Genomic DNA, 12,535 nt, shown 5'->3' on the forward strand with positions numbered 1-12,535 from the left:
TTAGACTCTGATCTACATGTAAACAGCAAACAAAATGCAAAGCAAGACAATGGAAAACTGATGACTAACAGGGATTCCGTCAGATCCTGTTATATGTTCTTTTTCATGCTTAAAAGATAATCCTGGAGTAGGTTGAAAGAAGGCAGAATTTTGAAGCAGTGCCAGTGTATGTTTTCAGAGAGAAGGGCTGCTATTCACAAACATTTAATGATGTCAGGTACAGAACAAAGTAGGCCCTGGGGGAAAGTCAAAGGTAAAATGCATGGTTCCTATCCTCATGGAGTTTATAATCTAAATTTTTTCATAATCATAAAAGCATAGAATATCAGCCCTGAGGGGACTGTTTTGTTGCTGCATTTGTTTTGATATAACATTTGTTTCCTCCCCTATCCAGTGAGTTATATTTCGTAACAAAGATTTAAAAATAAAGAAGAAAAGAACACTTAACAAAACCAACCAATATGTCAACAGGATCTGATAGTATGTGCAATATTACACAACTATAATTCCCCTACATATTCAGTGAAGAAAGGAATTCTTCACTAGAACTAAACTTGGACATTATAAATAAAAGCCATTTAGTTTTATTTTAGTGTTCTTCCCATTTACATTGTTTGGGTCATTGTGTGTACTGGTTTTCTGGTTCTCCTTAATTTGCTTTGCATCAAATTGAATCAATTTCTCTATTCTCTGAATTCTTCATATTTGTTATTTCTTATGGCACAGTAAGTTCAACTGCATTTTTGAGGAGTGGGCCTGATACTATAATCCTATTAGTTTGTATTCTACATTTTGATAAAAATAAGGTATCATAGGTCATTGAGCAGTTAGCTAAAAGACTTTACTTAGCCACAAAATAACAAGGATATTTAACAAAGATATAATAGCCCTTCTGATCTTCAGTAGACACTGCCCCCTCTTCTCCATATGGGTACATGTCTGATGAGGGCTAGTTCAACATGGGTGGGATCTATGAAACTCCTAGACTAGCTATCTTGAACTGGCCCTCATCTAACATTGAATGAACAAGAGACAAAAATCACTCCAGTCAAGGACTAACAGAAAGATTCATCAAGGATGACACTGCCTGAGCTATGCCCCTGTCCTGGGGACCAATCAAATACTCATTTTGCTATGTTTTGTGAAATACCTAGTTTAACATACAAAGGGAAGCCGGGTTACTCTAGTAGATATCAGACCTCTGTCAGAGATATTTAATGCAGAATTTTCTTGGTAGGGTATCAAGATATTATCTAGTTCAATCTTTTTACTTAATAGATGAGGAAACAGAAAGTTTAGGAAAGGTTAAATAACTTTCTCAAACTTTGCTGATATAGATATATACATATATCTATTTATGTGCTTAAGGGACTCTCTAAACTGTATCATCTAGAAGATTTTCACAGTATTCCTGGGAGAGAGTTTTATGATGGATGGAAACTAAAAAGAAGATAAGAGAGAAAAAGATGATTATTGTGACTTGGCTGCTGAGTGCTTGCTTCATCAGTTTTCTGTGGAGGAGTATTTCAAAACCTATACCTACCTATCAGAAATCCATCTCTCTCATGGTGAAGCATGTTTATTTTTAGGATGTTACTTTGGGGTTGCAAACTCATTATATACTCTTCTCAGCATATCATACTTCAGAACATACTTTCATTTTTAATGATCAATAAATAGATTTTCATGATTTGTATTGACATGTGTTGCTTTATAAGCATTTGCCCCTTCCTGGCTACTTGATACTGAAGGTGTGGAACTTAGAAGAATTTAAAGGTGTGGAACTTAGAAACTACATTTCTGGTCCAGTTAAAGGTGGAATTCTTCTGTGATGGTTGTCCATAGATTCTATTGATATATGCTTCCCCCCACAATACTTCTGTAATATTTCCCCAGACCCTCAACTAAACTCTCACATTTTCCATCTTTCTCTATAAACTGGCTCCTTCCTTACAGTATACAAGCATGTCCACGTCTTCCCCATCCTTAAAATTTTTCACTTGATCTGATCATCTCCTCTAGCTATTATCCTATATCTTTCCTTCTCTTCAAGGCTAAATTCCTTGAGAAAATAATCTACAATACATGCCTCTACTTTCTTTCCTTACACTTACTTCTAAACTCCTTGAAATCTGGCCATTGACCTCTCATTTAAATGAAATTGTTCACCAAAGTTGCTAGTGATCTCTCTTAATTGCTAATGTACTCAGAACTGATCACCTTTACCTCTCTGAAACCTTTGTCATAGCTGGTCAATTTCTCATCTCTGGGTTTTTGTGACATTGCCTTCTCCTGGTTCTACTCCTATTCCTCCAGTCACTACTACATCTCCTTTCCTGGTTCTTCATCTAATGAATGCCTTCTAACAGTCAGGGTACCTGCCAAGGTCTTTCCTGGTCCTACTGTTCTTTTTATTCAATACCATTTCACTTGAGAGTCAGGTAAGAATCATTCATAAAGGACATACTATGTACTAGTCCCTGTGAGAAGCACTGGAGACACAAATCCAAGTAAAAAGTCAGACTCTGCCCTCAAGAAGCTTATATTCTAATGACAGATGACAACATATAAGAGACATGAGTGACTTTCGGGGTATAGGGGGAGAAGTGAAGGTATCCATGTAGACTCATGGTGTCAAAGTTGAGAGAGACAGGACAGTCAGGAGAAGGAATAATCTTATCAACTCCTATAAGTTCAATTATTATCTTTATGCAGATGATTTCCAGATCTATATATCCAGATAGAGTTGTACATCTACAACTGCCTCTTGGGCATTTTGAACTGGACATTCTATTAGTATCTGAAACTCATTATGTTCAAAAGAATTATCGTTTCCCATGATTTCACTCCAATTCTTGACTTCCCTATTATTGTTGAGAATCTCATCATCTTTCCAGTCACACGAGATTTCAACCTTGGCATCATCCTCAATGAACCATATTCAATTCATGGCCAAATGTCATCATTTCTAGAGACAGGTATGTGGTGCAATGTATAGAATGCATGACCCTTGGCAAGGAAGTTAACCTATGTCTACCTCATTTTTCTCAAACACAAAATGATGATAATAATAGCACCTATCTACCAGGGTTATAGTGAAGATCCAATGAGGTAAAATTTAAAAAACACTAGTACAGTACCAGTACCACCAGTAACCACTAGATGATTAACAAATGTTTATTTTCTTCCTACCTTTGCAATTAAGTAGTACAGTGAATAGAATATTGATTGCACCTGGAGTGAAAAAGACCTGAGTTAAAATTTGGCATCAGACACTTGGCCAAATCTTGTCATTTCTAAAGGCAGTTAAATGGTGCAATGAAGAGAGTGCTTCATTATGACCCTACACAAGTCACTGAACTTCTATATACCTCAATTTCCTCATCTGTAAAATGGGCATTAATAATAGCAACTAATACATACCAGGGTTAAAATAAGATGATACTTTAAATTGTTTTGCAAACTTTAAAGTGTTATACAAATGCTAGTTATTATTAATATATTCTCATTTATGTTCTCCTCTCTCCACTCATGGAGTAACAACCCTGGTTCATACCCTTATCATCTACCAACTGAACTAATGCAAAAGTCTTCTAACTTTTCTTTCAGCATCAAGCCTCTCTCTATGCTTTCTATCCCCCACTCAACTTCCAAGGTGATTTTTTTCTAAAATCTGACCATGTCTCCTCCCTGCTCCAGTGGCACACTATTATTTCTAGGATCAAAGCCAACTGATTCCTACCTTTTAAATTTTCTTACACTTTACTGTTCTGTAATACCCTATTATCCAGTTACAATGGCCTACTTGTATTTCCTCAAACTCAACACTACATTTCCTATCTTCATGTCTTTGTCTCCTATTCCTGGAATGTTCTGCCTCTTCCCCTCTGTTTCTTAGTTAACCTATCATCCTTCAAGGGTGAACTCCAATAATACCTTCCCAGGAGGTTTTCCTAGTTCCTCCCCTATCCCCAACTGTTAGTGTTTTCCTCTTTCAGAGAACTTTCATTTACCTCATGCATATGTGTGTATGCATGCGTACATATATACATACATATGTACATATATGTGTCTGTCTGTCTGTCTATCTATCTATCTATCTATCTATCTATCTATCTATCTATCTATCTATCTTCTATGTACCTATTTACTTGCATGTTGTCTCCCCCATTAGAATGTGTTTCTTGAGAGTAGGGATTATTTTATACTCATGTTTTTTTTTTCTAGGAGTTAATCTTTGCCCAATTGACTCACAAAGACCTTTCTTCAAAGACAGTTGCTTTAGGATACAGAGAACACCAATATTCCAATTTTGCTCTCTTCTTATTTTTAAAAATAATTTTTGTTGTCCTATTTTTGTATCCTATCTCTATCATTCTTCTTTTGAGACTATTGCTTTATTAAGATTTTCCAAACTATTGGCTCTCTGTTTCAAGTGTTCTTTAAGAGTTTGAATTTCCATTTAATGGCTATGAATTATTTTATTGATCTTCTAACTCACTCTCAGGGATCTTATAATTGTAACATTATAATTTTGGGAACTCTAGTTGCTGTTAGTAGAGTATTTCTCCTTCTGGACATTTTGTTTTGTTTTTATGCTATAATTATTATTTATTGAATTGGAGGTACTTCCGTTTATTAATTTTTTTCTCTAAGCTTATCTGCTTTAACAGTGAAATTTTGTTCATAAAGACTACTTTTATTTCACATGTTTTGTTCTTGTGGTCATTCTTTTATTGTATTTGGTGTGCTTTTTGTTACTTTGAGGTAATGAAGGGAAGCGGTGTTTAGAGAAAGCCACTTAACCAACTTGCCAAATGGGGTTCTTGTGCTGAGACTAATATTGTAAGACTCCATTCCATGCAGGTTAGAATAGTTTTTCATTGAAAAATATTGAAACCATCCTCAAGATTTAGTTGGTTCAGGGCACTAAGACTTAGGCTTTTACTGTAGCTTTCTAGTTCTCCTGAGTAAAAAAAAAAAAAATAGCCAGCACAAGTTGGTCTAGAGATTCTTATTCAGGTTTCTCGTCACTAATCTTCAGCACAACCAACATTGGTACAGGAAGGCAGCACTCAGCTGAATCAATGATCTATCTTAGATGAACATATCATCCCTCTTTTGAATGACCTTCCATCACCATAGTTAATTAAAGCTCAATTTGACTACAAGTTATATGGATTAGAAGTGTCCCATTTCATTCCAATTTCAAACTTGAGATACTGACTGATCTGGTTAAACCTGACCTATAACTTGCCTTAGGAGATTTTTTCTTTACAAGAGTTACAGAGAGTTAAACATGTCTTTGTAAATAATAGCCTTGGATCATGGATTAAGGGTTCAAAGGAATCTCAGAGATTATTTTATCCAATCCCCTCATTTTGTAAAAGAGGAACTGAAACCCAGAGATGTTAAGTGATTGCCAGATGTCTCACAATTGGTAAATGGAAGAGCCAGGATTTGAAATTAGTCTCTGTAGTTCTAAGTTTAGGATTATTTCCGTTGTAGTACATACATAAAAAAGTCAGAGGAGATGAATTTTCAGTTCTCTTTTAACTCTGGCCTTCTATGATTCTGTGACCCGTGGCCAGTGTGTAAATATTGAGAGCAGTTACTAATCTGTCATGCACTTAAGCATGCTGCTGTATAGGAGGTAAGATGTAATTACTGCAGCATCCAGGGAAGGCCAGAGACAAAATCGTGGAGTAAATCAAAGTCATCTTTGGTGTTCACTTATCTCTTACTTCTGTGGCCTTTTCCCTCTCCTAATGCACATCCATCCAATCAATTCTCTCTTTTCTTCCATGATTTCATGTTGTGTTAAGTTCTTCCTGTCACTAAGAATAGTGAATAAATAAATTAAATTGTTATGCTCATAGTGATTTAATGAGTTACCTTTCCCAATGTTTGAATTTTATTTCATTTAAAAATTATATTCTATCCTTACTTTGTCCTCCTTTTTCAAGTTATTTCTCCACCTCACCTAATCAGAGAACTGTTCCTTATAAAAAAGTATAAAAAACAGGAAAAGCAGTAGTTCATCAAAATTAATCAATACTTCATCTAAATCCAATATTATGTTTAGTATTTCATGACTGTAGTCCCCAGACTTTACAAAGAAGGGCGGGAAATGCATTCTTATATCACTTCTTTGGAGAAAAACTTGATCATTATAAATCACATAGCACTCAATTTTGATTGTATTATTGTTGTTCTTTCCATTTATATTGTAATGATTGTGTACTTATTTTCCTGGTTCTACTTACTTTACTTTATATAAGTTCATATATGCTCTTATGCTTTGCTGTAATCTTCCTCTTGGTTTTTTATGGAATGATAATATCTTATTATATTCACTTCCCACAATTTATTTAGCTATTATCAATCATTATTCTTACTATGCTTATTCCCATTCCCTAATAGAGAGATCTATTTTATTTTGAGTCCTTTGTTACAGTAAAAAGTGTTCCTCTGAATTTTTCTGTGTAGATAGAACCTTTTCTTTTAGCTATGACCTCCTTAAGGACTTCTGGGTCAAAGAATAGGGACATTTTGCTCACATTTGTAGCATAATTAAAAAGTGTTTATATTCTTTTTTTTAAGCAACTGGAGTTAATAACTTGCTCAAGGTTACACAGTCAGGTGTTTCTGGGTGGGTGCTAAGTGTCTGAGCCCGGATTCAATCCCAAGTCATCCCGACTCTGGGGCCAGGGCTCTTACTCATTGAGCCACCTGACCGCCCCTAAGCAATTGGGGTTCAGTAACTTGCTCAAGGTTACATGACCAGGTGTTTCTGGGTGGGTGCTAAGTGTCTGAGCCCGGATTCGATCCCAGGCCATCCCAACTCTGGGGCTGGTGCTCTTACTCGCTGTGCTACCTGGCTGCCCCAAGTGTTTATATTCTTAAAGAGCAAGGCAATCTTGGATGTATAAATCAAAGGAATTGACAGGATTTCAGGTGCAGGGACACCTGGGGAGTTCTGGGGGAAAGGAACAATGTCAAACTATAACACATTGTCCATCACCAGCTCTCTCTTCAAATAAAATTTCCACCAATGAAAAGTTTAGCATTATCTTCTGAATCTACCTAGTTATCTGTAGCCACTGGTTAACTGATCTGAAACCAAATGGTACTGAGCTCATAAAACCCAGCTGGCGGTTGACTATAAAATGCATTTCACCCAATCATGCCTTTATTAATAACATCCAGTCCAATTTGTCTAACAATATGATTTCATGAACTTCCTCCCACTTGCTTCCATTTATCTGAAAATCAGCTTACATGGGAGATTTTATTGTCTATTTTAATCATGTTAGGTAAGCTCTCAGTAATAAGCAATGTATTGTCTTCAGAATCTTTGCATAATAGCTACAGGCCTGGAGAGCCTATGGAGAGACAAAGTGAGTGAAACTCAGCTCAATTTATTTGAAAAATAACGTTTCTGGAATATAGGATTGCTGCCATTCCACTCACACCAGGAACTGGTCATAGGAATTAATGACACCTCACCTCTCAGCTTTGATTTCTATTTGGTTATGCCTGCCTGTCCTGAGTCACTGAGCAGCTCTCTTCAGCTAGAGAGAAGCAAGGGGAATTTGAGGACACTTTGTACTTTTGCTTGAGAGTAAACAATTCTTGTTTGAAATGTAAAAGGTCATAGGGTACTCTTCCGAGGAATTGTTTTTCTGGGGATAAAAAGTGGAATGAGGAATGGAATGGGTGCATTGTGGAGCTGCCCTACCAGCTTGTTCAGGGTCAGGCCTCCATGTCAAAGGATCATAGAAGTAAAGATTTAGAGCTAGAAAGGTCCTTTGAGACCATTTATTTTAGTCCTCTCATTTCACATATGAGGAAACTGAGGCCTAGAGAGATGATATTATTTGGCTAGGATCACATAGATAATATGTGGCAGAGTTGGCATTTGTACTCATGTTCTCTGATTCCAAGGTCCCTTACCTCCTTGTACCTCAGTTTTCTCATTTGAAAAATGGAATGATAGCTAGTAGGGATTTATCAATTGGAGAAGCCCATAGTTAATATGAATGGTGCTTAAAGAAGATGGCAATGGTCTCACTCCCTTGAATTCCCTGAACAGGTTGTCAACCAGTTCTTTTTAATATGGCTTTTATTATTTGTCTTGCCTTTATATTGTCAAGATCAATTTGATTTTGAGCCAAATAAAACCAGGGTTGAAGCCTAATTTTAGATTTTGTTCAGTGTATTGCAAAATGATACATGATGTTTAACATCTATTGAATCTAAATATATGTTAAAAAACAATAATAAAGTGTTAAATTGTTTTAAAATAATGCTAGAGCTTCTGGAGTAATTCTTAATTTATTTGCTTCCTTTTTGAGACAGAAATTTATATGGTTATGGAATGTCTCCTGTGGGGAGAACTCTGGGTGTTCCAGAAGGTCCTTGGGGTAATGGTGATTCATTTAGTAATTATATAACAGATGTACTTTGCACTTCAACCAAGCATATTCAAAATAGACTAAACTTTTGGTATAAAACTTCTTCCTTCCTTCCTTCCTTCCTTCCTTCCTTCCTTCCTTCCTTCCTTCCTTCCTTCCTTCCTTCCTTCCTTCCTTCCTTCCTTCCTTCCTTCTTCCCTCCTTCATTTCTTCTTCCTTCCCTCCCTCCCTCCCTCCCTTCCTTCTTTCTTTCCTTCCTTTTTTCTCTCCTCTCTCTAATAAATTGTATTTCTTTTCTTTTGCTTTTTGGAGAGGGGGGGTAGGGCAATTGGGGTTAAGTGACTTGCCCAAGGTCACATGGCTAGTTTTTTAGTCAAGTGTCTGAGGCTGGATTTGAACTCAGTTCCTCCTGACTCCAAGGCTGGTGCTCTATTCACTGTGTAACCTAGCCACCCCAATTCCATCTCTTTTTATAGTTTAAGGGCAAAGAAAGAATTTATGCCATGTGAAGTAATCTTGGGAAGGCAGAATAGTACACTGGTTTTGGGAGTCAAAGGCCCTAGATTAAAATCTTGGCTCTGCTACTTATCACATGTGTGACCTGGGACTAGTTATTTAATGTTCCTGGGCTTCAGTTTCTTCATCTGTTCTGTTCAGTAGAAAGGCCAAGTATATTAGATGGCCTCCGAAGTTATTTCTAAATCTATGATCCTGAGTCAACAGGAAAATGGGAATGTTTATTTGATAGAAGAGAAGACTTATATGGATACATGATAGTCCTTCAAAAGAACTTTGTATATACATTTTGTATTTACTTATTTGTGTATATTGTTACCCATAGTAAAATGTAACCTCTTTAAGGGTAGGATCTATTTCATTTCTCTCTTTATATTCCTAGTGCTTAGTATAGTACCTGGTATGGAGCAGTTGCTTTCCAAATGCTTAGTTAGAGGAAATGAATTTAGTTTAATTGAATGGGTGTTATGGGAAAAGGTTCTGGTTTTATTGTGCCTGGGCCAGGAGGGTAAAAGGAAGAAATTGTAGATAAAGAAATTTTGGCCAGATGAAAAAAAAATTAAAACTTCCTGACAATTAATGCTATCCAAAAATGGAGCGTGCTCATGAGGCATTTAGCACTCCATTGCTGGAGGGTTTCAGCGGAGGCTGGATGACTCTTTTAAAAGAAATGTTATGAAGGGCATTCTTGTTCAGGTTCATGTTGAGCTAAGTGGCCTCTAAGGTCCTTCTCCACTCTGGGCTTCTGTTAATTTTGTAACTTGAAGTAAGCAAGCCAGTGTGTTTGGAACAGAGGGTACACAAGGCAGGACCTTATGAAATAATGAAGCCTGGTAAGGTTGATTGGAGTCGACTTGTGCTAGATGTCAAGCTAAGGAATTTGTATCTTATTCAGAAAACTAAGGAATGTCTCTATTCCTTCGTCCTTATCAGCTCTAATCTCTGGTCCGTTGCTCTGAAAAAGGGGCATCATGGATAAGGTGTTCATGACACAGGACTTCCTACGATCTCTGGATCTGAGATAGGCAGGAATTCTAGCTAGCTCTCTTATCATAAGCATTAATGGAGCCAGATGTTTTCCTCTGGCTGCCTCACCATATAATACTTCATTTTTTCTTTAGATTTCTAATACATTGGGTAGGCAGCCACTTGGTGGAGAATTTTTGAAGCTTTGGCCATAAATATGGCTTAGATATGACCACAATACCATCAAAGCCATCTTCTGTCAGGTACATAATATGAGAAAAAAATAATTTCCCTTTCTCGAACAATGACCTAAACTCAGGAACCTGCTAGAAATGAGCAAAAATCTTTGTGCTCACATCTTTGCAATGCAATTTTGTGAAGGAAAAGAAACAAAGTTGAACTGGGATTTTTAAATATGGAAACTGCTGGAAAACTTATGACAGGTGTCTATGGCAAAAGTACTCCTTCTTTGTCTCCTGGATTCAGGGTCAAAAGGCACAGGATTTTATATCTAGTGCTGGAGGAGACTCAAGAGACAATCTCACCTAATCCCCTGCCTTAATTTTATAGATAAGGAAATTGAAGCTCAAAGAGAGTGACTTGCCCAAAACATGCAAGTAGTAAATGACAGAACTGGGATTTGAACCTAGCTCTTCTGTGCCCTAATTTAGCCTTCTTTCCATTGCATGGCATATTTTCTATGTGCCATTTATTACAGACTGTAGCCTTACATAGGGGGAACATGAGGCCTAGAGAATTTAAATAATTTCCTGTAAGTAGTAATTGGCAGAGCCAAGATTTGAAACTAGGTCCTCAGATTATAAATCTAAGATGATTTCCACTACAATACATTGTCTCCCTTGTATTAATTTTATTTGAGTATAGCTATCCTCAAAACTTAGTCTCTCTCACTTTGGTGTTTAAACTAAAAGAAGAAAAATTCCGTCATTGTCATTAACCTCACCATATGTGTCTCAGTTTAAAAAATGTGCAAATATCCCTAGAAATTATAATAATGACCTGGAGGACAATTAATAGAATTATTCCTGTGCTACTCTTTGCAATAACAATAACCATTTGCATTAATTTGGCATTGGTGTGTACAGCGTTCTATTCCCTGGGCTCTTCACCATAATTAAGATAAATGATCATTTACTCTGAAACAGTCTCACTGAAATTTCATAAGACATGAAGACAAACTCATGTGCCACCTGAACACTGGAGGAAGATTTGGGCTCCTGAAATTACCTAGGTTCATAGCACAGTGATCCCTTTTTGCAGGTGCTGATCCCATTATCACCCTCCCAGCTGTCCAAGTTTTCTTTAGTCTCTCTGTAGCTTCCACTTCTAAGTCACCTGACATTTCTCAAACTTTTTTCTCTTTTCCCACCCACTACTTGTCATGTCTTGCCAGGTACCATCTCTCAGCTACTGTGATTCCGAAATTATCTTTCTTCCTAAGCTAAGCAATTTTCTTTTTTTCTTGGAAAACTACTCACCAATGAAATGATACATAGAAAGAATCAAGGAAATTTCTCTGATGCTCCATGACACAGAAGGAAAAACATCCAAACAATTAGGTAGACCCCCAAAATGGAATGAATTACCTTGGGAACTAGTAGGTTTCTCTTACCTGAAGGTGTTGCAAAGAAGGCTGAACAGCTGTTTGTCAGACATGATGTAGAGGGGATGTTTGTTCAGGTATGACTTGAACAAGATGGCCTCTAAGACTGTCTCAAATCTTAGATTCTGTTATTCTGTTAAAACTACAACAATGAAGACTCAATCAATTAATTAACAGGCATTTATTAAGTGCCTACTATGTTCCAGGCACTGCCCTAGGTTCTAGTAATAGAGAATTTGTTCTTAAGTAAGCAACTGAGAGAAATAATTATTTTTCTCTTGTATTAATAACTAATTATTGCATTAGGAGTAAGGCTTTCCCCTTTTTCTACTTCCTCATCCAGAAATCCACCAGTGTGGGAAATCTTTCTGAAGCACTTACCCAGACAGGATGGTTGAGATCTAATCAAAGATAGTGAAAGAAATTCTAATTTTAGGCTAATTGGTGCATTCCTGCTAATTGTGTTTGCTCAGAAAATGTGGATCCTCCCTTTTGTCAGACAGGTGATATGGAACTTGATAAGTTTCTTTGACCAAAATTTGGGTGATTGTAATGGAAATGAAAATTTAAAGATCTTCCCTGCCCTTAGGCCCTTTGATAGGCTTAAGAGACTCTGAGAATCTTCCTTGATTTGAAAATATACTCTGCCTCCTAATAGGCTGAATGTGGTCACATGGAGCCTGTGGCAGGAGGCTTGGTTTTCAGGAATGCCCACACCTTGATGCTGTGTGATTGGGCAGTGGGTCAAGAGGGTGGTTACATTCTCTGACCCAGGAGAAGGCTATATAATCCCTGATGTGAGGCTTTGCTTTGGGGTTCACTTTGAGAAGTGTTCTGTGATTTGATCAGATGAGACTCTGGGAAGCCATTGTTGAGAGCCGCCTAGCTTTCAAAAACCCAGATGTTGATTTGGTATGGATGTAATGGTTGGACAGTTTGGAAACCTGTCTACTTGATCTGTTTCTCTGTCTTGATAATTCTGTCTGTATACTCTGAAGTTCAGGGTGCTGAC

At 37.0% G+C, this 12,535-nt stretch overlaps 1 long non-coding RNA gene across 1 annotated transcript in view; it reads right to left on the minus strand.

Annotated features, from left to right (window-relative positions):
• LOC138155371 (uncharacterized) overlaps positions 1-11,869 on the minus strand; it is a 100,775-nt gene extending 88,906 nt beyond the window's left edge. Inside the window, exon 1 of the long non-coding RNA XR_011166813.1 lies at positions 11,533-11,869. This is a non-coding gene — a long non-coding RNA (uncharacterized lncRNA). The remainder of the gene's footprint in view (positions 1-11,532) is intronic.
• Positions 11,870-12,535: the final 666 nt, after the last annotated feature.

This window comes from Petaurus breviceps, unplaced genomic scaffold (genome assembly GCF_028583685.1).
Source record: "Petaurus breviceps papuanus isolate PSGF00001 unplaced genomic scaffold, PetGlider_PUasm1.0 91133, whole genome shotgun sequence".
NCBI lineage: Eukaryota > Metazoa > Chordata > Mammalia > Diprotodontia > Petauridae > Petaurus > Petaurus breviceps.